Source organism: Pleurodeles waltl, chromosome 12, assembly GCF_031143425.1.
Source record: "Pleurodeles waltl isolate 20211129_DDA chromosome 12, aPleWal1.hap1.20221129, whole genome shotgun sequence".
Taxonomy (NCBI): Eukaryota; Metazoa; Chordata; class Amphibia; order Caudata; family Salamandridae; genus Pleurodeles; species Pleurodeles waltl.
The window spans coordinates 48,382,054-48,408,655 of record NC_090451.1 but is presented as its reverse complement, the minus strand read 5'-3'; the positions used below and the strand labels follow the sequence as shown (position 1 = coordinate 48,408,655).

The 26,602-nt window shown below is 46.9% G+C and overlaps 1 protein-coding gene across 3 annotated transcripts in view; it reads right to left on the bottom strand.

Moving 5' to 3' along the window:
* The window catches only part of ARHGEF18 (Rho/Rac guanine nucleotide exchange factor 18), a 389,375-nt gene that overhangs the window by 151,212 nt on the left and 211,561 nt on the right, over positions 1-26,602 (bottom strand). The window contains exon 1 of one of the 3 annotated variants that reach the window (XM_069215797.1): positions 6,585-6,824. The exons of the other annotated variants lie outside the window; for them this stretch is intronic. The gene's annotated coding sequence lies outside the window, so the exon portion shown is untranslated. Of the gene's footprint in view, positions 1-6,584; positions 6,825-26,602 lie in introns of those variants that run through there. 3 annotated transcript variants of the gene reach the window in all.

Here is a 26,602-nt window from a genome sequence, read left to right as displayed (position 1 = left end):
GCGGTGATCCCAGATAAGGCCTTAGTAGTGATGGGGTACAGGGAGCACACAGCCATCGTCTTGGTTTTTTAAGGGTTGGTACTCTTTGACCAGGACTCCAGGAACAAGCATCAGACATTTTTATATTAATGTTCCACCGGTCTCCAGGCTGCAAAAAGGCAAAACATATCAAATTTGCAAATGTGTCCCTAAGCCTCACAACCAGCCCAACTCTGTTGTCTTCGTATCATGTCAACAAATCCGCCAGTTGATTACTTGGCCATTGACTACCAGAACGCACCAGAATCCTCCTGTGCAGCAAGGTTTGTAAAACAAGGCAACTGCATTAGAATTAATACATTACCTTTAATCAATATTCCTCGTCCACAAGTAAACAGGGTTTTAATAAAGCAATATCCATGTCTGGGAATTACACAACGACAGAATGATAATGGATCTACAATGATCAGTGATAACCGAGTCTTAAAACAAAAAACATTCAGTAACAGTTTTAAATGAAAATACAGGGAAAAGCTGAGATCCAAATTTTAAGAAAATGAGGAATGCTTATTTTCCATGGAAAACGAAACTATGACAACTGCCGATCTGCCGTCAAACATAAGTTTGTCAGTACAGTAAGACTGAGTCCTAATGGCACAACTATACAGTGGAAAAAACAGGAAAATAGCGGGTGTGTAATCAAACACACCACACAGTTAAAGAAGAACCACATTTCTGCAGTTTCCACTGAACTACTTATCTAAAAGATTTAAACTGAGAACTCATAAAGCAATTACAAAGCCACAAACCAGTGATTTAAAAGACTAAGCCACATTTCACAAACACCTGTCGGAAAATGAGTCTTGCCCACAGCGGCTTAAGGAAGCCTGGAAGCCAAGATGTCAGCAAATAAAATGATTTACAGACATAAGCTATACCAGCAGTCACTATATACAACTTTTTTCTTCTTTTAGCCTCGAAAACACTGTAGCCAATAGTGCATTGCAAATTAAACTCCGTGACCCTAAACAAAAATAAACTTAAAATCGATCAGATCATATCCCACACTCTTAAACGTGCTTACGTTTTTAGCAGTATTCGATGAATTACTACAATGCGTTATCTTTTTATATAAGAAAGAAAGAAAGAAAGAAAGAAAGAAAGAAAGAAAGAAAGAAAGAAAAAAAGAAAGAAAAAAAAAAACTGTTTCAATTTATTATTTTACTTCGGACCATAATGCAACATTTTGGGAAGAGAAAGAGCATTTGGGATACACTTTGTGAGGTACAGTCCAAGTCACCATGTTCATTTAACACCCATAAAAGGGTTTAAATCATTCAACTTCAAAAAAACACAGTCTCTAAACGAATGATTGACAGCTGACTTGATGTACTTTTTCTTTCATACAAAATTTATGACGAGTAGACACTCCTTCATATGGTATTTTGGAGAGAGGTGACCGGTTTATTTTACTGATGGGGTGCCAACAATGGAACTCGAATGGCTAAAAGACGAGGATCTTGGCCTCAAAGTTCATATGCCCCTTACTAAATGTTATTTGCTACCCTTATTTCGAAAATATAAATTCACTACGCGTAGGGTAGCATTGTTTTTCCTCCAACAGCTAAACGATCTTGAAACGTGTTTTACTGTTTTTTTTTTTTTTTAAAGGTACCTTAGCCTGAAGAAATATGATGTTGTTTTAGCTACTTTTAAGTATATTAGATTAATTATGTATAGTCTTAATTTGATCTGAGATTGTGCACTGATTGTATTTTGTATAAAGGTTTTGTTTTTCATTTATGAACCTTTTCTTTTATGATCTGTATTTTTATATGATCACTTAAAGATTCAACTGCAATGACCTGAAAGTTAGAACTTGCTCATCACATTTATTTACCCCAACAATAATTTGCACAAACTAGCAAACCCATTCCACCACCCACTGATGGAGACCAGAACTATTTCCACCACAAACTGAAGTAAATACTAGAGCATTTCTTCTGAGAACACAAGACAAATCCACTAACCAAAAACACTAAATTAACCACTAACCTTGGATACTGGAGAGGAATGCTACTCACTATAAAGCATTGTTAACAGCTCATCAGTGGTAATAAGCACAAAATATCTATATATATATATATATATATATATATATAGTTAATTACAGACACTGCCGCACTCAAAAACCATAGATAAATCAGTCCTTTAGTTGAAAATAGTTGTGAAATGTTCCTTTATTAGAAGGCATCAGCATAGGTCCAACGTTCCTTAACCACAGCCATCAAACACGTGTTTCGTCACAACAAGTTAATATTTTAAGGCTGCAAGGTATATACAACAGTTATGGAAATAAATACCCTAACAAAGAACATTTGAGGATGAAAGCATGTTAAAATGGAGTGTGAGAGTACAAATGGTGAATCATGCGTCAACTGAGGAGAAAAGGTAGTAAGTGAAACATGTGTTTGATGGCTGTGGTTTAGGAATGTTGATCACACGATGGACCTATGCTGATGCCTTCTAATAAAGGAACATTTCGCAACTATTTTCAACTGAAGGACTGATTTTTCTATGGACTTTCTGAGTGTGGTGGTGTCTGTAATTAACTTTGTTAAGCGTTTGCTCTACACCAAAATACCCTCTAGGGTAGAGGAGTGCACTCAACAGCATTGCACCTACAATTTTCTATCTGAAGCGCCACATTCATACTGACACCACGTTTGGAAAGTGCATTGTACTTGCCACCACTACCTGGCTTGCTTTATGTATGTATATAAGTGTCCACACAGACACTTACAATACAATATGCCTGTATTTCAATGGTTTGTCTGGTGTTACTGGAGTCTTGTTAGGAGGCGTGGCTAAATTACAAAACTTAATGACTGAATCTGGACAGAGTTTTTATTCCTGAGTCCAGCATTACAAAGTGAAGATGTGCCACCTTTGCAACTCACTGAATGTAAGGCTGGCATGAGTTCCCATGCAATTTGAGCATAAAGAAGCAATGGCATCTGCAGGATGTGCCATACAAGTACACTAACCCACACAAATATTGTACCCCTTCCTTAGAAGGGCCTGGAAGGTGAAGTCCCTGGCCCCTCTCTGAAAGTGACTAACTTTGGAGGCCCTGGTAAGTGAAACCCTCATCTTTCTAGAAGTCTTGAGTGGTCAATCAAGGTAAAGTCCCCAGCCCAAATCTAAGTCACTCACTTAGAAGGAACAGCTCTGTGAAGTCCCTGGCCCCTTTCTAAGAGTCACTTACTTTACTCAGCGCATGAGGTCCCCAGCCCCTCTTGGAAAGACTCTTACTTAGAAGGCTGAACTACATAAAGTCCCCATCTCCTACTAGAGTTTCTTACTTAGGAAGCTCAGCTAAGCGAAGTATCTGATCCATCTCCGGGAGTCACTTTCTTAGAAGTCTCAGGTAATAAAGTCATGTCCTTTCTCTAAGCGTCCTCAGCCCCTCTCGGAAAGTTGCACCAAGGAGGCCCTTTGGGTGAAGTCCATGGCCTTCTGGGTGTCACTCATTCAGGAAGTCCAGCCAGGTGAAGCTCTGAGAGTCAATCACTTACTTAGGAGGCCCAGAAAGGTGAAGTCCAAGGCCCCTCTCTGAGAGTCACTTACTTTGAAGGTCCAGCAAGGTGAAGTCCGAGGCCCCTCTCTGAAAGTCACTTACTTTGAAGGTCCAGCAAGGTGAAGTCCGAGGCCCCTCTCTGAAAGTCACTTACTTTGAAGGTCCAGCAAGGTGAAGTACAAGGCCCCTCTGTAAGAGTAATTTACTTAGAAGGAGCAGGGTTGACCCCTCTGAGAGTCACTTTCTTACTGGGCCCTGGTAAGTGAAGACATATTCCCTGTCTGAGTCACTTACTTAGAAGCCCAGGTAGGAACAGCCCATGGGCAGGCTCTGAGAGTCCCTTACTTAGAAGCCCAGGTAGGAGGAGCCCGTGGGCAGGCTCTGAGAGTCCCTTACTTAGAAGCCCAGGTAGGAACAGCCCGTGGGCAGGCTCTGAGAGTCCCTTACTTAGAAGCCATGGTAGTAACAGCCCAGGTCCAGGCTCTGAGAGTCCCTTCCTTAGAAGCCCAGGTAGGAACAGCCCGTGGGCAGGCTCTGAGAGTCCCTTACTTAGAAGCCATGGTAGTAACAGCCCAGGTCCAGGCTCTGAGAGTCCCTTACTTAGAAGCCCAGGTAGGAACAGCCCATGGGCAGGCTCTGAGAGTCCCTTACTTAGAAGCCCAGGTAGGAACAGCCCAGGTCCAGGCTCTGAGAGTCCCTTACTTAGAAGCCCAGGTAGGAACAGCCCGTGGGCAGGCTCTGAGAGTCCCTTATTTAGAAGCCCAGGTAGGAACAGCCCGTGGGCAGGCTCTGAGAGTCCCTTACTTAGAAGCCCAGGTAGGAACAGCCCGTGGGCAGGCTCTGAGAGTCCCTTACTTAGAAGCCCAGGTAGTAACAGCCCGTGGGCAGGCTCTGAGAGTCCCTTACTTAGAAGCCCAGGTAGGAACAGCCCAGGTCCAGGCTCTGAGAGTCCCTTACTTAGAAGCCCAGGTAGGAACAGCCCGTGGGCAGGCTCTGAGAGTCCCTTATTTAGAAGCCCAGGTAGGAACAGCCCGTGGGCAGGCTCTGAGAGTCCCTTACTTAGAAGCCCAGGTAGGAACAGCCCGTGGGCAGGCTCTGAGAGTCCCTTACTTAGAAGCCCAGGTAGGAACAGCCCGTGGGCAGGCTCTGAGAGTCCCTTACTTAGAAGCCCAGGTAGGAACAGCCCAGGTCCAGGCTCTGAGAGTCCCTTACTTAGAAGCCCAGGTAGGAACAGCCCAGGTCCAGGCTCTGAGAGTCCCTTACTTAGAAGCCCAGGTAGGAACAGCCCGTGGGCAGGCTCTGAGAGTCCCTTACTTAGAAGCCCAGGTAGGAACAGCCCGTGGGCAGGCTCTGAGAGTCCCTTACTTAGAAGCCCAGGTAGTAACAGCCCGTGGGCAGGCTCTGAGAGTCCCTTACTTAGAAGCCCAGGTAGTAACAGCCCAGGTCCAGGCTCTGAGAGTCCCTTACTTAGAAGCCCAGGTAGGAACAGCCCGTGGGCAGGCTCTGAGAGTCCCTTATTTAGAAGCCCAGGTAGGAACAGCCCGTGGGCAGGCTCTGAGAGTCCCTTACTTAGAAGCCCAGGTAGGAACAGCCCGTGGGCAGGCTCTGAGAGTCCCTTACTTAGAAGCCCAGGTAGGAACAGCCCGTGGGCAGGCTCTGAGAGTCCCTTACTTAGAAGCCCAGGTAGGAACAGCCCGTGGGCAGGCTCTGAGAGTCCCTTACTTAGAAGCCCAGGTAGGAACAGCCCGTGGGCAGGCTCTGAGAGTCCCTTACTTAGAAGCCCAGGTAGTAACAGCCCGTGGGCAGGCTCTGAGAGTCCCTTACTTAGAAGCCCAGGTAGTAACAGCCCAGGTCCAGGCTCTGAGAGTCCCTTACTTAGAAGCCCAGGTAGGAACAGCCCGTGGGCAGGCTCTGAGAGTCCCTTACTTAGAAGCCCAGGTAGGAACAGCCCATGGGCAGGCTCTGAGAGTCCCTTACTTAGAAGCCCAGGTAGGAACAGCCCGTGGGCAGGCTCTGAGAGTCCCTTACTTAGAAGCCCAGGTAGGAACAGCCCATGGGCAGGCTCTGAGAGTCCCTTACTTAGAAGCCCAGGTAGGAACAGCCCAGGTCCAGGCTCTGAGAGTCCCTTACTTAGAAGCCCAGGTAGGAACAGCCCGTGGGCAGGCTCTGAGAGTCCCTTATTTAGAAGCCCAGGTAGGAACAGCCCGTGGGCAGGCTCTGAGAGTCCCTTACTTAGAAGCCCAGGTAGGAACAGCCCGTGGGCAGGCTCTGAGAGTCCCTTACTTAGAAGCCCAGGTAGGAACAGCCCATGGGCAGGCTCTGAGAGTCCCTTACTTAGAAGCCCAGGTAGGAACAGCCCGTGGGCAGGCTCTGAGAGTCCCTTACTTAGAAGCCCAGGTAGTAACAGCCCAGGTCCAGGCTCTGAGAGTCCCTTACTTAGAAGCCCAGGTAGGAACAGCCCAGGTCCAGGCTCTGAGAGTCCCTTACTTAGAAGGCTCTGCAAGGTGAAGTTCAAGGCCCCCTCTCTGAGAGTAAATCACTCAGAAGGAGCAAGGTAGACCCCTCTGAGAGTCACTTTCTTAGTGGGCCCTGGAAAGTGAAGCCACATTCCCCGTCTGGGAGTCACTTACTTAGAAGGCCCATCTGGGTAAAGCCCCTTTCTGGGAGTCACTGAGAGGCCAGGTGTAGTGGCAGAGGAGCCCCCTCCCATATCTAGGCTCGCTCGGTGGGTCAGTCTAGCTCAGGTGGGTCAGTCTAGCTCAGGTGGGTCAGTCGTGCCCAGGTGGGTCAGTCGTGCCCAGGTGGCTCAGTCGTGGCCGCACCCCGGCCTTCTCCTGCCTCCCCAGCTGACCCTGCTCGGCCCCCAGCGGTGCTCCGGCCCAGGCACGAGCCGTCCCGGGCCTGCGGGAAGCGAGGACCACGGCTCCCCCGGGACCCTCCACTGGGAGCCCGCAGAGGACACAGGTGGACCCTGGACTCCCCGGCCCCCGCCGGGCTCCCCTCCCGACAGAGGCCCTGCACTCACCTGCCCCCTGGAGCGGTATCCACCAGCTGCCCGGCCGGTCCCGGGCTCCGAGCCGCCTCCGTCCCCGCGGCACCCAGCACTCCTCCGCGGACGGGACTGCAGCGAGAGATGGACTTGGACCGGCGCGAGCCACCCGGCCTCAACCTACGTCACGATAGCGTCACCGCCCGTGCTGGGACTGAGCGGTGATGCATTCGGTAGGACTCTGGGGTGCCAATCACCGACTAGCGTCGCATGCGCAAGGCGTACCTGTGTTTACCGTTGGAACAATGGCCTTCTGCAGTGAACCTCGGCTCACGTGAGCCGGCTTCACGACGAGCGCCGTCCGGCCTTTACCCTGCGTCAGGAGCGCTTGGCAACCACCAAACCGAATAGCAGGGACAGGTCACAGACATAGAGATAGGACTAAAGGTGGCCGTCCCTGCTGAAGGACTACAATGATTATAACTCACTGATCACCATAGCTGCCAAGTTTTCAGATTGCTTATGTGACATTTCCATGGCTTCAATATACTTAAGAGGGACATTCAAGCACCAAATGTGTGATACTTAGAGTGACACTCAAACATTTTCTAGCTTTCGCGTCAAGAATTTTCAATTCTATTAACCAGTTCGCTGCCAGGCCTTTTCCCCCTCCTGTGCCAGGCCTTTTTTTGCCTATTTGGGGCAGTTCGCGCTTAGGCCCGCATAACTTTTTGTCCACATAAGCTAACCAAGCCAAATTTGCGTCCTTTTTTTCCAACATCCTAGGGATTATGGAGGTACCCAGACTTTGTGGGTTCCCCTGAAAGAGGCCAAGAAATTGGCCAAAATACAGGGAAAATTTTGTTTTTTTCAAAAAAATTGGAAAAAGTGGCTGCAGAAGAAGGCTTGTGGTTTTTCCCCTGAAAATGGCATCAACAAAGGGTTTGCGGTGCTAAACTCAGCAGCTTCCCAGCTTTCAGGAACAGGCAGACTTGAATCAGAAAACCCAATTTTTCAACACAATTTTGGCATTTTTCTGGGACATACCCCATTTTTGCAATTTTTTGTGCTTTTAGCCTCCTTCCAGTCAGTGACAGAAATGGGCATGAAACCAATGCTGGATCCCAGAAACCTAAACATTTCTGAAACCTAGACAAAATTCTGAATTCAGCAAGGGGTCATTTGTGTAGATCCTACAAGGGTTTCCTACAGAAAATAACAACTGAAAAAGAAAAATATTGAAATTTAGGTGAAAAAAACATAAATGTTTCTCTACTTTTTACTCTGTAACTTTTCCCTGCAATGTCAGATTATCGAAAGCAATATACCGTTACGTCTGCTGGACTCCTCTGGTTGCGGTGATATATAGGGCTTGTAGGTTCATCAAGAACCCGAGGAACCCAGAGCCAATAAATGAGCTGCACCCTGACCTGCGTTTTCATTCTATAACGGGTATACAGCCATTCATTTGCTGAAATGTAAAGAGTAAAAAATTGCTATCAAGAAAACCTTTGTATTTCCAAAAAGGGCACAAGATAAGGTGTTGAGGAGCAGTGGTTATTTGCACATCTCTGAATTCCGGGGTGACCATACTAGCATGTGAATTACAGGGCTTTTCTCAAATAGATGTCTTTTTTACACACTCTCCTATATTTGGAAGGAAAAAATGTAGAGAAAGACAAGGGGCAATAACACTTGTTTTGCTAATCTATGTTCCCCCAAGTCTCCCGATAAAAATGATACCTCACTTGTGTGGGTAGGCCTAGCGCCCGCGACAGGAAACACCCCAAAGCGCAACGTGGACACATCCACATTTTTGGAAGACAACAGAGGTGTTTTTTGCGAAGTGCCTACCTGTAGATTTTGGCCTCTAGCTCAGCCGGCACCTAGGGAAACCTACCAAACCTGTGCATTTCTGAAAACTAGAGACCTAGGGGAATCCAAGGAGGGGTGACTTGCGGGGCTCGGACCAGGTTCTGTTACCCAGAATCCTTTGCAAACCTCAAAATTTGGCTAAAAAAAACACATGTTCCTCACATTTCTGTGGCAGAAAGATCTGGAATCTGAGAGGAGCCACAAATTTCCTTTCACCCAGCGTTCCCCCAAGTCTCCCGATAAAAATGATACCTCACTTGTGTGGGTAGGCCTAGCGCCCGCAACAGGAAACGCCCCAAAGCGCAACGTGGACACATCCAAATTTTTGGAAGACAACAGAGGTGATTTTTGCGAAGTGCCTACCTGTAGATTTTGGCCTCTAGCTCAGCCGGCACCTAGGGAAACCTACCAAACCTGTGCATTTCTGAAAACTAGAGACCTAGGGGAATCCAAGGAGGGGTAACTTGCGGGGCTCGCACCAGGTTCTGTTATCCAGAATCCTTTGCAAACCTCAAAATTTGGCTAAAAAAACACATGTTCCTCACATTTCTGTGTCTGAAAGTTCTGGAATCTGAGAGGAGCCACAAACTTCCTTCCACCCAGCGTTGCCCCAAGTCTCCCGATAAAAATGATACCTCACTTGTGTGGGTAGGCCTAGTGCCGGCGACAGGAAACACCCCAAAGCGCAACGTGGACACATCCTAAATTTTGGAAAAAAACAGAGGTGTTTTTTGCGAAGTGCCTACCTGTAGATTTTGGCCTCTAGCTCAGCCAGCACCTAGGAAAACCTACCAAACCTGTGCATTTCTGAAAACTAGAGACCTAGGGGAATCCAAGGAGGGCTGACTTGCGGGGCTCGGACCAGGTTCTGTTACCCAGAATCCTTTGCAAACCTCAAAATTTGGCTAAAAAAACACATGTTCCTCACATTTCTGTGGCAGAAAGTTCTGGAATCTGAGAGGAGCTACAAATTTCCTTCCACCCAGCGTTCCCCCAAGTCTCCCGATAAAAATGATACCTCACTTGCGTGGGTAGGCCTAGCGCCGGCGACAGGAAACACCCCAAAGCGCAACGTGGACACATCCTAAATTTTGGGAAAAAACAGAGGTGTTTTTTGCGAAGTGCCTACCTGTAGATTTTGGCCTCTAGCTCAGCCGGCACCTAGGGAAACCTACCAAACCTGTGCATTTCTGAAAACTAGAGACCTAGGGGAATCCAAGGAGGGGTGACTTGCGGGGCTCGGACCAGGTTCTGTTACCCAGAATCCTTTGCAAACCTCAAAATTTGGCTAATAAAACACATGTTCCTCACATTTCGGTGACAGAAAGTTCTGGAATCTAAGAGGAGCCACAAATTTCCTTCCACCCAGCGTTCCCCCAAGTCTCCCGATAAAAATGATACCTCACTTGTGTGGGTAGGCCTAGCGCCCGCGACAGGAAATGGCCCAAAACACAACCTGGACACATCACATTTTTTCATAGAAAACAGGGCCTACCTGTGGATTTTGGCCTCTAGCTCAGCCGGCACCTGGGGAAACCTAGCAAACCAGCGCATTTTTGAAAACTAGAAACCCAGGGGAATCCAAGATGGGGTGAATTGTGGGGCTCTGACCAGGTTCTGTTACCCAGAATCCTTTGCAAACCTCAAATTTTGGCTAAAAAAACATGTTTTCCTCACATTTCAGTGACAGAAAGTTCTGGAATCTAAGAGGAGCCACAAATTTCCTTCCACCCAGCGTTCCCCCAAGTCTCCCGATAAAAATGATACCTCACTTGTGTGGGTAGGCCTAGCGCCCGCGACAGGAAATGGCCCAAAACACAACCTGGACACATCACATTTTTTCATAGAAAACAGTGCCTACCTGTGGATTTTGGCCTCTAGCTCAGCCGGGCCCAGGGGGGGCAGAAATGGCCTAAAATAAATTTGTCCCCCAACCCCCCTGCCCCCCCGGGAGCGACCCTTGCCTATGGGGTCACCCCCCCCCTTGCGTGACATTGGTGCCAAAAAAAAAATCCCCGGTGCCTAGTGGTTTCTGCCCCCCTTGGGGGCAGATTGACCTACAATCGGCCAATCTGCCCCCAAGGGGGGCAGAAATGGTCTAAATACAATTTGCCCCCCAGGGGAGCGACCCTTGCCTAATGGGTCGCTCCCCATCTCTACAAAAACAAACAAACAAACAAAAAAAAACCACAAAAAAAACAATTTCCCTGGCGCCTAGAGGTTTCTGCCCCCCCCCGGGGGCAGATCGGCCTAATACCAATAGGCCGATCAGCCCCCAGGGGGGGCAGAAATGGCCTAAAATAAATTTGCCCCCCCAACCCCCCCGGAGAGCGACCCTTGCCTGCAAGGTCGCTCCCCTTGCGTGACGGCGCAAAAAAAAGATCCCTGGTGCCTAGTGGTTTCTGCCCCCCTTGGGGGCAGATTGACCTACAATCGGCCAATCTGCCTCCAAGGGGGGCAGAAATGGTCTAAATACAATTTGCCCCCCAGGGGAGCGACCCTTGCCTAATGCGTCGCTCCCCATCTCTAAAAAAACAAACAAACAAAAACAAAACCCACACAAAAAAAAATTTGCCCTGGCGCCTAAAGGTTTCTGCCCCCCCCGGGGGCAGATCGGCCTAATACCAATAGGCCGATCTGCCCCCAGGGGGGCAGAAATGGCCTAAAATAAATTTGCCCCCCCACCCCTCCCGGGGAGCGACCCTTGCCTGAGAGGTCGCTCCCCTTGCGTGACGGCGCAAAAAAAAGATCCCTGGTGCCTAGTGGTTTCTGCCCCCATTGGGGGCAGATTGACCTACAATCGGCCAATCTGCCCCCAAAGGGGGCAGAAATGGTCTAAATACAATTTGCCCCCCAGGGGAGCGACCCTTGCCTAATGCGTCGCTCCCCATCTCTAAAAAAACAAACAAACAAAAAAAAAACCACAAAAAAACTATTTGCCCAGGCGCCTAGAGGTTTCTGCCCCCCCTGTGGGCAGATCGGCCTAATACCAATAGGCCGATCTGCCCCCAGGGGGGGCATAAATGGCCTAAAATAAATTTGTCCCCCTCACCCCCCCCCCCCCCCCCCCGGGGAGCGACCCTTGCCTACAAGGTCGCTCCCCTTGCGTGACGGCGCAAAAAAAAGATCCCTGGTGCCTAGTGGTTTCTGCCCCCCTTGGGGGCAGATTGACCTACAATCGGCCAATCTGCCCCCAAGGGGGGCAGAAATGGTCTAAATACAATTTGCCCCCCAGGGGAGCGACCCTTGCCTAATGCGTCGCTCCCCATCTCTAAAAAATCAAACAAACAAAAAAAAACCACAAGAAAACTATTTGCCCAGGTGCCTAGAGGTTTCTGCCCCCCCTGTGGGCAGATCGGCCTAATACTAATAGGCTGGGGGCAGAAATGGCCTAAAATAAATTTGCCCCCCTCACCCCCCCCCCCGGGGAGCGACCCTTGCCTACAAGGTCGCTCCCCTTGCGTGACGGCGCAAAAAAAAGATCCCTGGTGCCTAGCGGTTTCTGCCCCCTTGGGGGCAGATTGACCTAAAATCGGCCGATCTGCCCCCAAAGCGGGCAGAAATGGCCTAAATACAATTTGCCCCTCCAGGGGAGCGACCCTTGCCTAAGGGGACGCTCCCCATCTGTAAAACACAACAACAACAAAAATCCCTGGTGCCTAGTGGTTTCTGCCCCCGTGGGGGCAGATCGGCCTAATAAAAATAGGCTGATCTGCCCCCATGGGGGGCAGAAATGGCCTAAAATAAATTTGCCCCCCATGGGAACGACCCTTGCCTAAGGGGTCGCTCCCCTTACGTGAAAAACAAACAAACAAAAAAAACTCCCTGGTGTCTAGTGGTTTCTGCCCCCCTTGGGGGCAGATTGGCCTCATAAAAATAAGCCAATGGCCTAAATATAATTTCCCCCCTATGGGAGCGACCCTTGCCTAAGGGGTCGCATCCCACACCTAAAACACAAAAGAAAACAAATCAAAAAAAAAAAAAAAGTATCCCTGGTGTCTAGAGGTTTCTGCCCCCCCTGGGGGCCGATCGGCCTATTATTAGGCCGATCTGCCCCCAGGGGGGGCAGAAAAGGCCTTAAAAAAAAATTACCCCCTGGGAGCGACCCTTGCCCAAGGGGTCGCTCCCTTCTGTCAATTTCATCTAAAAAAAAAAAAATCCCTGGTGTCTAGTGGGGTTTCAAAAGCCGGATTGCAAGCAATCCGGCTTTTGAAACCCTCGGAGAGACTTCAAAGGGAAGGAAATACATACGTGTCCTTAATAGAATTGAAAATTCTTGACGCGAAAGCTAGAAATTTTTTGATTCTATGTCAGGACCGGAGGCTTGATTATGCTTGTTCAAAGCTGTGCAACCACCACTGATGCTATATCCACAATTGGTTTATAATAAAATGATTTAAACGTAGAATCAGAAGACCAATCCGCTGCCTTCATGATCTCATTCAAACTGGATCCTAACAAAAAGGATTTTGAGGCCATAGCTCCTCTCGCTGAGTGAGCCCCAAAAACTGAAATATCAATACCTGCCTCTGCAAGCAACCATCGTATCCATCTTGCCAGAAGAAACTGGCTTAAAAGGTTTCTGTAAAGCAATAAGAAGTTGCCCGAGTGGTTCAGGTCGAACGTCACAGGTGGCAGCTTCATATGCTTTAAGACATTGCACCACACAGAGATTAGGGTCCTGCGGGAAACACGGATAAGAAACAGATTTAGTATTGTTCTTTGTTCTTCTTGACACAACAAAAGATACTCCCTCCGGGGAAAAAGATCTACCTTTGAGATCCAGAGCTCTCACATCTGACACCCGCTTACAGGAGATCAGACATAATAGCATGGTTAATTTGGCCGACAACTGTTTACGAGACAGATATTTGTTATCAGGCCAAGACCTAAGAAACCTGAGCACCACATCAACATCCCAAAGGGACGTATATTTTGGTTGGGGAGGCGAGGCAAAACGAATGCCTCTGAGTAACTTGCACACCAAGAAATCCTCCCCTACCGGTTTTCCATCCACTGGAACATGCCCTGCTGAGATAGCCGATCTGTAATTGTTAACCGATCTATAGGCTAAACCAGACTCAGCCAAACAGGATAAGAAATTCACTATGAAGCAGACATCCGCCTTAGAGGGATCCAAATCCCTTTCGCTACACCAATTGGCCCATTTTCGCCATGCCGAAGCATATAGTTTGTGGGTATTATCGGACCAGGCCTGATTGATGAACGCGGAAGCTGCCGACGAAATGCCTGACATTTGCCATCTGCCCCTGAAATTCTCCACGCCACTAAGCGCAATTGTTCCGATAGAATCAGAGGGTGAGGACAACCTACTGGGTCCAGCAACAGGTTCTGACGATGAGGAACCAGGAGAGGAACATCGAATGACATCTCCAGAATCAAAGGGAACCACGGCTGAGCCCTCCACAGGGGAGTCACTAACACCAGGTCCACACCCTGACGCCTGACCTGAGCAAGAACCCTGGGGATCATGCTGAATGGAGGAAACGCATACCCCTTGAGGGATGACCAATCCTGTAAGAACGCATCCGTCGCTGACGCTTCCGGATCCGGGCGCCAACTGAAGAACACAGGGATCTGACGATTGAGCCGAGAGGCAAAGAGATCCACAGAACATGGGCCCCAAAGGCGGTTGATCTGAGCAAAGATCCGAGGGTGTAACCTCCAGTCGCTGAAGTCCTGAAGGTGTCGGGAGTACCAGTCTGCCACCGCATTTGTGGTCCCAGGTAGATATTCCGCTATCAGCGATATCCGATGCTGGAGACAGTAGTGCCAAAGATCCTTGGAAATCTCCGCGAGCATCTGAGACCTTGTCCCTCCCAGCTTGTTGACATAGCGTACCGCAGATATGTTGTCCATCCGCAGCAGAATGCAACAATCGCTTTTGAGGGAAGACAGACTCCTGATTGCAAACGAGCCTGCCAGGAGTTCCAAGCAGTTGATGTGGAGTTGTAATTCCGACTCCGACCAGCGACCCCCCGTGGAGTGGGAACCGCACCTGGCCCCCCAGCCCCACCTGCTGGCATCCGATTCCAGAACCACATCCGGGGCGCTGCCAAAGATCGCCCTGCCATTCCAGGCTTCCATGTGGCTCAACCACCAGTTCATCTCCAGCCTGGCTTCCTGAGACAGAAGGATTTGATCCGCATATGCTAATCCCTTCTGCAGATGTTGAATCTTTAGGCGTTGAAGAGCCCTGTAGTGGAGGGGACCGGGAAAAATCGCCTGGATAGAAGAGGCCAAAAGACCTACAATCCGAGCCACTGACCTCAATGATATTGTCTGGGCTTGCAAAGCAGATTTCAATTCCCTCTTGATATTCTGAATCTTGTGTAAGGGAAGAAACAACTGGGAAAGAACCGAATCTATCTGAAACCCTAAGAATTCCATCCGTTGAGAGGGGATGAGACTTGACTTCGGTTGATTGACTACAAATCCTAGGGATTGTAGAAGGTGCACTGTCCAAGACAGGTGCTGAGTAACCAAAAGAGGATCCTGGGCCATCAGGATGAGATCGTCCAGGTACACGATCAACCGGACCCCTCTGGCACGGAGGGCCTCCACGACCGGCCTCATCAGTTTGGTGAAGCACCATGGGGCTGATGAGAGGCCGAAAGGGAGGCCTTTGTACTCGTAGCATTGCCCCTGCCAAAAGAACTGCAGGAAGCGCCTGTGAGGAGCGAAAATAGGAACCGAGAGATAGGCGTCCTTTAGATCCAAGCGGACCATCCAATCGTCCTTTAAAAGCAAGTCCCTGAGAAGATGGATACCCTCCATCTTGAAGTGTCTGTAAACTATCCAGGAATTGAACTCTTTGAGATTGAGTACTAAGCGAGAGCCCCCTCCCCGCTTGTTGACCAGGAAAATGGGACTCACAAAACCCCTGGGGTGAGGACTGATGCGGCATATAGCATCCTTGAGGAGCACGCCGGAAATCTCTTGAGATTTGCGCTCTTGATCGGGAAGGGAAAATTACAGATCTTGAGGAGGAGACTCCTGAACTGGGGAGTTGTAAAACTCCAGTTTGAACCCCTTTACTGACTCTAGAACCCAGGGGTCCTGGGTGATCTGCCTCCAGTTGTTGACGAAGTGCTGAATCTGTCCCCCCAAAATCACTTTTGAGTAAGGTAAAATGCTCAACTGAGAAACCTGACTCTTGAGAGTTTCGCTGCTGGCCTCTGCGGAAATGCTGGCGACCTCCACGGGGGCGGGAGGGGTAGAAGGTTTGGTCAGATGATTGGTCTTGCCAGTTGCCCCTTGACCGATTGAAGCTTTCCCTCTGGGGACCCTGATTGAAACCTCGGCCTGACGAACGGGCCCTAAATCGTCCGGCCCTGCCAAAAAGGGAATTGCGAAAAACCTTCTTTAAGGACAATTGCGCTTTGCCTAAGGTATTGTAAGTTGCTGCAAACTTCGCTAAATCCTTCACAAAAGGACCTCTGAAAAGGAGGCCTTGAGCCACCGGACCAGACTCAGAGAATGCTAGTTCGATTAGTTTCGGGTCAATGCGCATGAGGATGGTCCTTCTTCTCTCCGTTGACATTGCCACATTGGTGTTGCCTAAGAGACAGATTGCACGCTGTGCCCATCCAATAAGTATGTCCGGGTCCACAGCCACTCCAGACTCCTTTGCCTGAAACCCAAGTTCAAGAATCTTGGTGAGAGGTCCAGACATGTCCAATAATTTGTCTTGGCAAGACCACCAAGCTCTGTCGAGACCCTTTTTTGGGTCCTTGGACCACTTCTTCAGGAAGGTAACCATTGTGGGGTCTACCTCTGGGGTATCTGAGACCTTACCGTCGAGATCTGGGCGTGGGCATTCCGAGCGAAGCCTCGCTCTAACTTCCTTGTCAAAGCCCTGTCGAAGATGGCATTGGACATACGATGCGACCTCAGGAAGAGGAACCCAGTTTGAAGACCGGGGATGGACGATCTCCGTGGGATCGAATGTGAGAACTTTAGGAGGGCTTGGGACGGGAACGGAATCGCGGTCCCGACGCCGTTTCTTACTAGGACCTGGAAGATCAGCCTGATCGCTGTCGGACGAGTCCTGAGACGAGGAGTCTGAACTCAGAGCGTCTGGGTAAGTATCGTTGGAGGTAGACGCTTGCGAAGAGTGACTATAGCCATGATCCGCCAGTACAGAGGTTGAGAACTGTTCAAAGGCATCAGAGTGCCAACGTTTGCCCTGGGACTTTCCTTTAGCTTTGCCACCAGGATTAGGAATTTGAGAAGATGATTCTGAGAGTGGCAGAGAAGGGAACCAGTTCTGCTGACGCGCAAACCCCTTCAGTTGCGAGGTCAATGGTCCTAAAGCCTTCGCCAAGGCTTTATTGACAGAGTATTGGACATTAGAGTCCAGAGCCTCAAAGAGGCTGCCTTCAAACGAAGAACCCCTGTCCTGATTTTCTCCCTGTGCCTCAAAAGGGTCATACTGCTCCATATTGCCTGTTTCTGAAGGCAAAGACCCCACACAAAATAGGTAAAGGAAAAAATTATATATATCAATATTTATAGCAGAGCTATAATTTAAGGGGGAGTGTGGCCCCTGCAGGCGAGGAATTAGTTAGAGAGTGGAGGGAGACGCCTGCCAAACACTCTAGGCAGAGCCTATTCAAATTTTACTACCCTGGCCAAAGACAGGTACCAGGGCATCAGGAGCCAGAATCACTGCCTGAGGAGCACTGAATAATACTCTGGGGAAAAATAAGAGGCAACCGAGCAGTGAAGCGCACTGCTAACGCTCTCCCCAGTCTCCTCGCCGATAGATCGGACGAAAAACGGCTTAGGTGCGCATGCGCGCCGCAGTGAAAACTAATCCGAAGACTAGACTGTAAAGGTCGCGGCCATCCAAGATGGCGGCCGCGACCGGCTCTACTCCTGCTCCACTAAAATTAGGGACCGCGAGGAACTCGCGCCCAAGGGAGGCCGAAGCGCTCCTGGCAACAGATACCGGTAAAAGGAGCCGGAATGACATGCACATGCGGCGCACAGAGCAGCCGTTAGACACCGATACGCGCAGACCGCAATATAAAGACAATATAAAGACAATAAACAGAAAGGACTTAACTGGCTGCCGAGCAGAAAAGAAAGAGGACGAATGTTCAGGACTTGGAGTTATATAGCCCATTCTCTATGGTTGGTCACATGACCTTAGTTATGGGAAATGTAGTTTTTGTATTAAATGTTTTTTATTGGCTGCTGTGAAGAATAAATACATAGAAAGAGAAGCATAATCAAGCCTCCGGTCCTGACATAGAATTTCCTGCGACTAAAACCAAGCAATGAAGCCAATGGGAACAAATATCAGACACTGTGTTAACCATAATATAAGGTGTGATATGAAAAAATAAAACTATGATAGCGCGTCAGACCCTTGATAAGTAAACTTACAAGGAGACACGCCTAGGCCGATGAACCTTTTGACCACGTTTGGAGACTTCCCAGTACGGGATATCTTTCTGGCATCACCAAAATCAATATTCTCAATATCCCAATCAATATTTCCAATACCTAATCAACAAGTTAGCCGATAACATTTAATAAAGATCAATAACGCGAACACACCATGACCTTTCAGCCATGAATAACCACACAAATCTAATTAAGTATTAGGATGTTTATTCCCTATTAGTTACAATCTAAGGTCATTTCGGTTAAACTTATTTGCAATTCAATCTCATTAGTAACTCTTCAGATTTATGTTTTGAACTCAGTTAATCAACGCATAGAGAATATTCACTAAGCATTAACACATCACTAATAAGAAGCAGTTTAGCAAAGTCTCAGAATACAAGGTTCAAGAAAGCAAGAATTCAGTCATTTGTCTATTTGCGTCAGATGTTAGTGAACACCTTAACTAACCTCGAATTAGCATCGGCATGTTGGGCTTCATGCTAAACAATTTAACAAACACAAATTTGGAAAACATCTAACTATGGCCTCTATCTAAAAGCAGTTGGTACCTAGAAAGAAAAGGCAAACAGACAATTACAATTATCATCAGATAGTTACCCCTCCAACGAATCAGCAAACAGCGTCAGTCTTCGTCCTCACAAGATCAGTCGATTGACCATCAGCAAGGACAGGACAGGGCAAGGTCTCAGTATGGCATAGCTAAGAATAAGGCTCTTCCCTCATAAGGAGGAGAAGTAAGTATCAGGTAAGAATGGGTTGAGGATGGTTTGAGTATCAGGAAGAATAAACAGCAAAGTTTCAAAGGAATAATGGCAAAGCATGGCTTAGGGTAGAATGTCCGAATAATGGCTGATTTCTCCTCGGGTCGTGCGGTTATATCAAAACTGTCAAATTAGCCTTTTATTCCCTATTGGATCATTTTTGGTCCATCATTATCTCTGTCCAATAATTCTCCACGCACCTTACTAGAATTTTCCACAAAACACAGTTCTCATGCAGTTGATTGGCCCATGTAATTGACGTCTTCATCAGGTGGAATGTCAGGTAAGAAAAGTTACACTTTACGTTCCAGTCAGTAGTCCCATTGTTTTCTCCTAGTCCAGGCAGCCTTGCACCTGTTGCGAATTACACTGTTGCATTCAGCAAGAATGTCTCCTTGAGCAAATCGGGTCCCATGAGAAAGAATTTACTACGGCTACACACACATATCTAGCTTCTGGAAAAGTACAGCTTCGTGTCCTTCAGGAAAGCAGCACATTGCACGTTAGAAAAACACAGTTTAATATGAGACCAGGCAGCTATGCCCAGACCCTCGCTAACTAAGGCCTAGTAATTAATTTAGCAAAAATCCAATACATGACTTTAATCATGATATGCTAATACAAATCCAAACATTAGTACATTATTAATTCCTCATTAATAAGTTTCATTAGTCTTCATGTACATTGGTGGCAACTCCCAGTGGGCACACTTCAAACGCGTGCATTATTTTCTACGTTAACACATTTTCTATGTAGCTTCATTACAGAATATATTGCAAGCTTTTTATGTTAATATTAATTTTAAAGGTCACACTCCAACAACTACAAGTCCCAGCATGCAAAGTGCTTAGTGTTAAAGAGTCAAGACTCACAAAAAGTATGACAGATGGCCTCATGAAGCCAGACGGGGTTCATCCACATTACAGTTCTTGACACCATCTGACACTCAACCACACTCTGCGTAGAGGTAAATCGGCCAACAAATTATCAGGGAGAGCTGAGCCAAAGGTCTGACTTTGGCTCTCAGAAGCCATGTACGAGCTGAACCCTGAAAATGTTTGCATTGTAAATCACACAGCAAACATCACATGAAATATGACAAAGTATGTTAAAAAGCCAAAAAAGAAAACATTTTAACACGTGGAAGCTTTGACGTTGACATATCACATTATACACTGCACTGAGAAATACTTATTAAAAGTGATAATTTTTAAACATAAACAATTATTGAACTAGGAGTCAAGACAATTGACATGTACACCTTGTATGTGGCCCAGATTATTAGAAAGCAACATTATAGTCTATTAGAGGAAATATAATACTTCTTTGTACAACTGGTTTTCTGAACTCATATATTTGAAAATGATTTATAAGGGATAATGAACAAAAAGGACTTAAGGTGAAATAAAATATTTGCCTAAGATAACAAATCAGCCACTATAATTGCCAAAGATTACTGCCAAACCTCTGCTAGCTCATTTATTCACAAGTCAATTTACAAATGCGACGCTCTGAAGACAATTGTGTTTTCATGCTCACAGTAATGCATTGTATCGTAAAAAACAAACACATATTCACTTCTGCTGAGCAAATGTATCTAAGTCAGGATCCTGATTACATCAGGCACCATGCTCTCCTGCTCATTAGGTGAATGTTTTGTCATCTACAGGTCTCTGTTCTTGATCAAGACATCTTTTCATTCTATACAAGTCAGCATTAAAGGCCTTATTGGTGTTTTGAGGAATACAAGGAGTGCATCTTTTAAATAACTCCTAATATTCAACATACTTCATCCCAGGTGATTAACGTTTCATAGCCACCAGCATGTTTCTCTACTGGACAGTGTATGCCTGTAATTGTGTTACATCGAGTTGAATTTCTTTTTTTTATGTCATCACTTTATTTTTACATCTATTTAGTTTTTATACAGCGTGAACTGGACCCAAAGGTGTTGAAGAGCTTCACGCGAGCACCAGTTACATTAGGTCACATTCATTTTTATAGGCATGGGAAGAGTAAGTGATTTGTCTAGAATTACAGGATGTTGAGCCGATGCTGAGACTCAAACCTGTGTCCAGTTTCAAAGTCTGCATCTGTGGCCCTAATGCCACATCCGGGGTGGAGAGATGAAGGCAGACAGAAGCCACATGAAAGTCAGGCTTGTATTGGCTCAAGGTCCCAACAGGACTTCAAGTTTGTTATGTTTGGACGAAGGGCACCCTGGTTTGAGCTTTCAGTGGCTCGCCCACCTCTGCCATGAATCACCTCATGAGTAAGACCTCCTCCCAACAATAATTACAACCCCAGGGGACTGGCCTCTTAAGCTACCAGCTGGCTTGCCAAGTGGTGTAGAAGAGTTATTAACTATCACAACAACTTCAGTCCTCCTCACCCAGCATTACAAGCTGTGAGGTGTGTCTGAATGGCTGCTTGAGTAACCATTGTGCAGCCACTACCCCCTCAGCTGCCACTAGACACACCTGCACACTAATCATGATCAGAATGAGTGCTCATTCCCAAACTGCTGCTGCTTCTGGTTGCATTGTCACTCTGCGCAGCCTATGCCTGTCTCTCAAGTTCTCAGCCAGTCTTCTTTCTGAGACTGCAGGAGATACCCTGGCAGAGCTCTTAGGAATGGAGCTGGCAATATGGGAGGGCGGCCAGGCTTAAATACTTATTGTGTGCTCTGCCGAGGTGTGGAATCTGGGCAAACACTGTGCCACCCCAATCCCTCCAACAAGCACTCGGGCCCCGAGGGCAGGAGGTGAGAAGTTGGCTCTCTTTGTCAACAATCTCCGGCGGGCACCCAGCAATATCTTGCTAGGCTGGTGCAGGATCGGAACAGGCTGCCAGGATATGAAAACAGCAAATCCTGCCACCATAACACCCCCTCCCCCCACCCCCACAAGTAAAGAGAGGTCTGTGAGGGACTGTGTGGCGCAGGAGGGACCACTGCTGCTGGCCGATGCGGCAAGGAATAATCAAAGTTGCTGCCCACTCGTGTGCCTGCCCCTGGGCCAACTTTGGGCTTGAGGTGCATGGACGGTCACCAAAGTGCGTTTGCCAGAAATCAGCAGGCAAGGCACCCTCCCGTTATTCTCATCCACACGCTTGGCTGCATCAGGGTCACATCGCTCACTGAGACAGACCACGTGGACGAGTGGGGTGTCCAGGGTCAACTCAGGGGCAGGCCGGGCGGGGCTCATGATTCATTGGAAGTTCAGGCCCGCCTTATAGTGTTATTCTAACTTGAACAGACGGACTACTGAGCGCAGTTATTCAATAAATGTAAATAATCATGAGATTTTGACAACTGCCTGAATTTGTCAGACAGCAGTGTTGCAGGTTCAGAGGTGCAAACTAATTTCACCCCACCGTGTGGTGCTGCCTCATTGAGTGCGGGCCTCTTAGCAGGGTTGTGCCAGGGACACTATAATACATGACTAATGCATTTTAATGTGGTGATGCTAACATGTGTTAGTCCAACCCATGATGTGTGGTTCTTGTCAGGGCTGATATACTAAGGACTGAGCTAGCATAGCCCCACAAGACAATATTCCTACTTTTTAGGTCTCACCAGGACACAACTTTTAGACGCCTGCTGTTGAAAAACTTTTTATGAATCATACCAAAACCTTACTGTGGGCGTTGTACCAGTCCATTGCCTAAAATTGCTTGGCTTTCTTGCCACTTTCATTTGCTTGTCTCTTATTGGGTATCGTTCCTTCCTCTTCTTGTGACTGTTCCTCCCGGAGCCTAGCTTATTTGTGCAGTTTTATATAGCATTGACATTACCCAAAAGAGTTAGAAAACTTTACAACAGAAATAGAACATTGCATGAAAATCATAGCTATCGCCAGCCATAAATACCAGGTAACAAGACGTAGACAGATGTACGGCTAAATATCCTATCGCACAATATTGTGGTGGGGGAGAACCTCAGGGGAAGGTGGTCTGCAAAATCTACGTCCGAAAAGCGTTGGTGGGGAGGAGAGAAATTAACTGAAATGTCTTTCAAATAGAAGGACTTTCAGTTCCAATTGGAAGATTGTATGTGAGGTACAGGAGAGTAGGCCCAGAGGTAAACAGTTCCCAAGTCAGGTAGTATTCACTGAAAAGAATTGCTTCATTAATCATTCCTTTTTAAAGGTCGATGGTCCTAGAAATGGCCATTGGAGTCAATGCCGTCACTGCCTCATGCTTCCACATCCTGACAATGCTGAGGAAGATATTCAAATGGTTCCTAATCTACATCCAGAAAACAATTACACATGCCCACATCACCAGCAAGCTGGACTACAGAAGCACTCTCTACACGAGCAACTCATCACAACGCTGCAGACCATTCCCAACTTGGCAGCCAGAATCACTCTCAACCTGCCAAGATATGCACAAATCTCACCTCACTTAAGGAAGCTTCACCAACTACCAATACACAAGCAAACACATTTCAAACTCCTGACCCTAAATTTCAAGACACTACATAATTTAGGCCTAGCATACCTCAACAAGCGTGTCCACACACGTCCATGCAGCTAGACTCCTACACATCCCTCACATACAGAAAACCAGAGCCGGTAGCCAAAACTTCTCCTTCAGCACTCCTAAAGCGAGGAATGACCAGCCACTACACACCAAAGCGTTCTCCACTCTTTTTGAATTCGAGCAAGCTCACTACCCCCAAGGCATGCCTAGACCCTCACCTGCTTAGCTCCTGGATACCCACCTGTAGAAATCATCATAACATGACAGAAGCAGTGTTTCAACATTACGTGAAGGTCTGCTCTCACCAGATTTACCGTGGCAGCCAGGTATGGTGGAATGGAGGTGTGAGGGCCTTGTGAGTAATGTAGGCCAGTTTTAAATGGCTTTGGCTTCAATGAGAAGCCAACAGAGCGCTAACAGTACAAATGAGATATGGTAATTCCTTTTGGCCCCAGAGATGAAATGTCCAGCTGCGTGTAGCACTGCTTTTAGTGGGGGCGAGGTGCGTTTTTGAAAGACCAACAAGGAGAGAAGTGCAGTGACTAATTCTGGACATCAGAGATCGTTCAAAAGTTTTGAGATGTTCCTCTGGAATGAAGAAAGATATTCCCCAGTGCAGATACATTTGAAAGTGTGTATTTCTGCCCATTATATTGACTTGTCACTGTGAATGGAGCCCTTTGTCAAGAGGACTCCTAGGGATTTAGCATTCACATTGATTGTAGGTTTGTAATTGAGGATATCCAGAATTTAGTACATCCAGAATTGAACCAGAAGTGGTGGCTGGACAAGGAAATGAGAAATTCTATTTTAGATGGACCAAGTTTTAGGTGATAAGCAGTGATTCACCCTTGAAATGCATATAGTGATTGTCAGAGTAGATGTCATTTGGAGATGAGACCTTCAGATACGTTTGAGTTATCAACATAGTGATGGCAAAGGATCTCAGGTTCCTTTTGTATGACTCAAAGCATTTCGTTGGAAAGCATGAAAAAGTTAGGGGTTAGAATGAGAGGCTCTTTGTGTTAGGGCAACTGATTTTGAGAAGCTGGAATCAATTTTTAACATTGCAGTCTGTCCATCAAGTATGACTTGAGCCATTTGAGCAGCACTTCATCTACTTGACGGTATTAAGCAGCGCGCAGTGATTTACTCTACCAAGAGCAGTGGAGAAGGATCAGGAGGTAAGAGTTGCCAGAGTTCATGATGCAGGCACGTCATGGATGACCTGGGACAGTGTTGTTACAGTGCTGTAGCCTTGAATGAATCCTGACTGGTACTCCTGTACAAGGTTATTGTCTTGGATATGTTTAGTAAGGTGTCTTGCTACACAGTTTTCACAAAGTTTTACAAGAAAGAGGAGAGTGGATACGGGGTGAATGTTGTTGAGCTCAACTGCATCTGCAGAAGGTTTTTGAGAATTGGGAAGTCTTGGCCACTCTAGAGCCTATCAGGAAGTACTTCATGCCTCAGAGAGAGATCCCTTAGATGTTTCCAATAGGGGAGCAGGTAAACAAGGTCTTTCATAATATTTGGTCCACAAATCCTTGGTACATAACTTCGTAGTAAAATTGAGATAATAATATCAATTAGATCTAGAAACATATGTAGATTGTGAGTGCATCAAATAGAAACATGGTGAGTGTCAGAGTTGTGACACTTACTGAAAGTGTTATCACACATTTAAAAAATGAAGTAAGCAATGGAGAGAGAACTTGACAGGACCATTTTGAGGGTGGATTCTTTGGTGTCGTTGCCATCTTTTCTTCTTTTTTAGTAACCCAGTTTTATTTCCCAACTCCACACAGAAGCATGTGATCTAAAGAGGTTAATGCCATCGCCAAAGCTATCTTTCTATAAACACGGCGGTCCTTCTGATCTCAATCTACAGGTTCTTACAGTGTTCACTGAAGGAGAGGATCACAGACTTCGGCTCCAGTTAATGTTTTGTTGTAGTATATAAAATATTGACTCAATTTGCATGAAATATAAGAACTGGACTGACCCTAAATCATATTTACACCTTTTTGAACACATTTGTACAAAATGTTAATTCACTTCTCATTTTAATGGCATATCAATGGTATTCTCAAAAAGTCCAAAACATTATGGGGGTCATTACAACCTCGGCGGTATGGCTGGCTCCATATTTTGACATTTCCGCTGGGCCAGCGGAAAAGTCACATCAACATTGCCGCCGGCTCGTAATTGAGCCGGCGGCAATGCTGATGTGCAGCGGGTGCAGTAGCACCCGTCGCGCATTTCACTGCCCGAAATTCGGGCCGTGAAATGCATGACGGGGCTCTGCCTGGGGGCCCCTGCACTGCCCATGCCAAGTGCATGGGCAGTGCAGGGGCCCCCAGGGGCCCCCTGAGTCCCCTTACCGCCAGCCTCTTCCTGGTGGTGCAAACCACCAGAAACAGGCTGGCGGTAGGGGAGTCATAATCCCCAGGGCAGCACTGCTTGCAGCGCTGCCCTGGCGGTTTATCACCGCTGGGGCTAAAATGGTGGTATACCGCCGGCCCCGGCGGAGCGACGGTCCAAATACGCCGGGAGGCACCGCCAGCCTGTTGGCGGTGCTCCCGTCGTTTTGGCCCTGGCGGTCCCCCTATGTATTGAACTATGTGTCAAAATAATGATGCAGAATATTTTCAGATTGGCAGGGTATAGCATACATTCGCAAGTGGAAATCTAGCTGGAAGAGGTCTTTTTGTGGTTGCCTAGATGGAACCATAAACTACACATTTACTAAAACAATCACAAATCATATTCACGCAAACCTCTAACCATACTCAACCACAAAAGAGAAAACATCTGGTAAAGGATGGCATTAGTGGTTTAAACTTGTGTCCCAGGTGTCGTTAAGTCAAGACGTGTGATTTTATACGCACCCTCACACTACATCAGCAATTAAACCAACGTTTATGTGTAAGATAGTTTTGTCTTTCAAATTGTATGCCGCAAAAATGTCACATCTTCTGCAAACATATGGACCATTCTTCTGAAATTTCCATGCATTAAACATTTGCACCCTTGACAATGGAATCCTTCAAGTTTAACTAAGAAGTTCATAGTGATCTTCTGAAGCCCTATAACATCCATCCACTCAAAGAAGAATAAATCAATTTCCGCATTCTTCAACTTTAGAGTTGTTTAAAAGCATCATCATCCTTCAGTTGAGTTTGTGCTTTTTCTGTCACTCCCGGATTGAAAACAATGAACTTCTCTAATCTAAAAAAAACAAACAAACAAAAACTACAACTTTTTTGAACTCCACATCTTCTTTAAATATAGTCAACATGGGATTGGATTCGGTCCCCTGGTCCTTAATGGGCTTGAACTATTGGCTTTACCAAAGTTAGTTTGCCTTGAGCAACACCTTAGAGGAAGCCTTTCCAGCAATGCTAATTAGGTCTTTTCAGCCATCTTTAGATCTGGCATTACTCAAAACCTTTTGATTTAACAATCATTATAAACATCATATGATTAACATTG